General features: G+C 44.0%; 1 protein-coding gene across 3 annotated transcripts in view; it reads right to left on the minus strand.

Moving 5' to 3' along the window:
- Positions 1-4,788, minus strand: part of FNIP1 (folliculin interacting protein 1) — a 114,269-nt gene that overhangs the window by 45,801 nt on the left and 63,680 nt on the right. The gene's annotated exons all lie outside the window — the stretch shown is intronic.

Raw genomic sequence — 4,788 nt, forward strand, 5'->3', positions numbered from 1 at the left:
TCACTTACTGCCTTGAAAGCTGTTTACTGGGCTTGAATACCAAGGCAAAAGTATTTAACAGGCATATAACTAACCTCTGGAACCCACTACTACCCAGGAACCCCAACAAAGAGTAAGTAAGAATAGCAACTACAGTTATAAAAATGAGGATATAATTACAACAGTTACTAGTCATTGTGTGTCAGGGCAAAAATCTGATCACTAAGTGGGTCATGGAGAAATTCCCATCCTCATCTCCTATGGTATCATGTTGTCTACTTGGCAATTAGATTTTAAACAATAAATATCAGAGGGCTCAAAAATGTGTGAATGTATGGACATTAAAAGCTCTAGCAAGGAATATATTTACAAGCAACATGTATGAAGATCTGGTTTCAAATACAAATCATAGAGATTTTTTCTCTCATCTCTGAAAGAAATGGGGCAGGCAAAGGCGACGAAGGCATACCCCATCAGCCTGTTGAGTTTGGCATTTCATATGCACCTAATGATGACAACTTCAGCATGCATTACAGATGCCTACATGTTGCATGAAAACCTTGCTACAGGTCAGCTGCCTCCCAACTCTAGAAAATAAAGGTCACCAAAGACCAACTTAAGTGCAATCAGCCGAGAAAAGGGGTTAAAAATTAAAAACTCAAATGAGTAATAACTGAAGTGCATATGGCGAAAGAGCACAACACAAGGCAATGCCGTCTTGGAAACGAACCAATTCCCTGGGTCATAGTCATAAGCTCATATAAAAACAGCATAAAATGCAACCATTTGTTATTGTACATTAGCATATTAGAGTCAGTAAAATTTACATAATTTAGAAATCGCATTTATGAACCATAGATTTAGCGTATTTTAAAATTTCAACTTACTGTACATACTGTCCTTCTATTCAACAATGTAACCTTCTGCACACACAAATAAAATTTCAATGCAGTACTTACAAATTCAGGACTCATAATCAAACAAACCTTCAGCTTGAATGGGAACAATACAAGGGCACAATCTTGACAAGGCTTACTGTCAGGCATAACAGTAGCAGCAGCAATATATTATCTAAGTAACCACTGCAAAGATTAGAATTTCTCTGCTGTATCAATGTGTTCTTAATCACATTCATAACTGCTTTAGATGAGATGCAATTAAGAATACCACATACCAAGTTGGGGCAAAAATGCCATATTTCATCTTCCACAGAACAACTTAAATCATTCATGCCCTGGTCACATATAGTTAAACAAACAAAACAGAAGCACATCACAAGTTCTATAAATTTTACGGCTAGGGACAGAAATTGCACACACACTGGTATAAGTGATTGGAAACTGGTTCAAATCTGTAACACAACAGAAGCTCAGTGCACATAAACCACTTACAAAATGGTCAAAAGCAGCTTAAGGTAAACCTGGATGGATGCAGTATCAGACTTCACTGATTTATGTTAAAATGGCTTATTGAACTTCTGTGTCAGAGCCCCTCCAGATTCAAGTTAACCCACAGTCCCCCAGCATCCCAGGATGTTTTGCACCTCCCCTGCAACCCCTTCCCCGACAGGGTGGGTAGGCTAGCCTCAGCCCAAGCTGCCTGCTCCAGCTGAGTAAAGAGGCATGCTCTATCGTCCCCCAGCTGAAGGCCTAAGCCACTGCTGGCATGTGGCTGCATTTGCAGTATCAAAAGTGAATGTCTGTTCATTTGCTTAGTAGTTCAATCTGCACAGCTTCGGCTAACTGGCAAAGACTGAACTGATTCAGCCTTGGGCTTTTTAACCGTCTCTACTTAGCCAAATGTTTACTAAATGGTGTGCCGTCGGCCATGTCCAGCACACTGCTGCAGCACACTGGTATGCCATTGGCCATGTCCAGGTGTGCCACAGAATCTTGGGGGGTGTGGCCCTGGCCAGCCCCACGCCAATGCTCCCCCCCCCCGCATTTGGTTGCTCAGCACACCCATCCCTCTGTCCTGCATCCAGCCAGTGTGCCACGGGACAGAAAAGGTTTGGAAACTCCAACTTAGCCTATGTGATTAGAGTTCCATTTTGCAACTACAAAATCTGCACATTACGTGTGCATTCAACACAGAAAGCTACCTTATATAACAACTTTGTTACAGTTGCAAGATCAAGCAGTCAACATTCAGAACATGCAAGCATGCCAGGTGCCTGAGCAACTTTATCTAGGCTCCCGTGTGCATATGTAGCCTTTAACTGTGTACTAAAGACGGTTGCTGTTGCAAGACCCCAGACTTATGCTGCAGAAGTTGGAAGGTGTGTAACAATCTGGTTGGAGTCCTGCAGACAACTGGCTCCTTCGCTACATGCTTAAGCACTGCACCATAATGCATGCCTAGAAGGGTATCAAGTTAGTTGCACAAAAAACTCTCTTTTAAAAAAAATTCTAAGCAAATAAATATTCCATCATGTGTCATCACACTGACACACATGCGGTTCATCAGCAGGAAATCGAGTAGCTGAGAGCAACAGTGAGTTGCTATTCTTTCTTTCTGTGGGGGATGGGACACACTTTGCCTCGGGGTTTCACACATTTGCTGACAGCAGAAGAATAAGACTCAGGAATCCTGGGTCATATTGCAAGCTCTGGAGAGGAATGTGCTCTAGTGGACACAGATCTTCCTTCTAGTCTAGCTCCGTCTCCTCCTTTCCACCCTATCCCTGTTCTAGCTCAGTGGCTTCCCTTTCCCCCAGACTCGTTATTCTAGTCCCATTCTCACACTTCAGCCTTTCTGCCCCACTCCCACCTTTCTTCCCTAGCTGGTCCTCATCTTACCATCCAAGTCCGATTTTCCCTCCAGCATTCCCAATCTCCTCTACTCCCAATACTTGGTGCCAGAATCTTTTCCCAGCCAGTCCCAATTTCCTACCTCCTGCCCCAACTCCTTACTTCCTTTTTCCCTTATGCCCTCTGGTCCAAGTTTCCCTCTCCTAGATCCTTGGCCAATCTCCCTCTTCCATTCAACCCTACCTCAATGACTCCCAGCCTTTGCCTTGATTCCCAAGATCCTTATCCAATGTTAGTCCCTCTCCTGATTCCACCTCTCATCAGCTCAGCGCCCAGCTTCTTTGCACAAAGCTAGTTCTCTTTCCCCACCCCAACTCCCCTGTTCTTCCCAACACACTGATGCCTAGCCCCAGTCTCTTGGTGCAACCAGATCCAAGCTATCCTCCCCATTGAGCTCCCTGCCTCAGAAGTCTTCTCTGCACCCTCACAAATCCAACTCCCAGTCTCCATACCCAACTAGTCCCTATCAAACTTCCCTCCCTAGACTCCAGTCCTATTATCTGCCTCATTGTCTCTTCCGATCTACTCATGTTGCTTCCTTCTAGTTTAGCAGACTCCTTCTCCATTTTGCCTTGCAGCTAGTGGGATATGATGAAAGGGAGGGCAGTCAGAAAGCACAGGAAATCTCCCTGTGCTCATTTCTGATGCTGGGGCCCACCCTGGCTTAGAGCACCAAGAGGAGATGTTACAGGTGAAGTCCTTCTAAAAGCCACTTTCCCCAGGATGGAGTGTGCTGTCACCCTATGGGAATGGCATGTTTACAGTATGGTGAGCAGCAAGGGCTGTGAAGGGACAGATCATATTTACTTTAAGAAAGCTACACGCAAAAGTATGATGTGCAAGAGAAAACAAGGAAAACATGCAACAGGTCAAAAATAGCAACAGTTAATGTGATCGTATTTCAAGTTGGCACTGAAGGTTTGGTCATTTTCATCTATAGTAGACTGACATCAGTAATACTGTATCTCTGAAGCTGTGCAAGAGGCAGCCTCCCTCAAATATACAGTTGCTTCATTACAAAAAGTAAAAAGACTCAGTTCTATTTTAAGACAGCTTAATATAAACACTTGTGATCCGTGCAAGCAGAGATTACAGAAATATATCCGTGTCTGATGACTCTGGCCACTCTTGCAGCCAAAATCTCTACTCTTTTGTCAAACATAACTCACGTTTGCCTAAATCCTCATGTTATAACACTGTTCAATAGCACATGTGTATAGGTTTACAGTCCCATATTTCCGGATTACTTCCGTGGCATCTTTTTTAAAAGTTCCCCTAACCTATAATGCTTTAAAGTCGTTTGTTAATTTAGAACAGTTAAAAACTCCTGAAGCCTGGAGTCTGTCACTAGAGGAGGGCTCTGACAAACACAGCAAGTATAAATGCTTCCAGGAACACAGCTCAGGTCCAGATCCTTCAGCCTATCCCAAAAGCTTTAGCTCACAGGGTCCAATGGCAAGGAAGGGGCTTTTTCTGAAAGCTCTGTTCAGATATGGCTGAGAAGGACAGAACAAATGGTCTAAGATACAATTTAATACAAGCTACTGTGAGTTAACTTTCACTTACTGTGGGCTAAGAGTATGGGCACAGGCATAACTACAGGGCAGCTGGTGGGCTGTAAAGCCCCATCTTTATCTAACTTTACTGCGTCCAGTTTTGGGCTCCACAATTCAAAAAGGATATGGAGAAGCTTGAGAGAGTCCAGAGGAGACCCACGCGCATGATAAAAGGTCAGGAAAACAGACTTTACGATGAGAGGCTGAGAGCCATAAAACTCTTCAGCCCGGTAAAGAGCAGGCTCAGGGGTGATCTGGTGGCCACCTATAAGTTTATCAGGGATGCTCACCAGGATCTGGGGGAATGTTTGTTCACCAAAGCGCCCCAAGGGATGATGAGGTCAAATGGTCACAAACTCCTTCAGGACCGTTTCAGGCTGGACATAAGGAAGAACTTCTTTACCATCTGAGCCCCCAAGGTTTGGAATAGACTGCTGCCAGAG

This window comes from Gavialis gangeticus, unplaced genomic scaffold (genome assembly GCF_001723915.1).
Source record: "Gavialis gangeticus isolate Ggan-Ray unplaced genomic scaffold, GavGan_comp1, whole genome shotgun sequence".
Classification (NCBI taxonomy): Eukaryota; Metazoa; Chordata; order Crocodylia; family Gavialidae; genus Gavialis; species Gavialis gangeticus.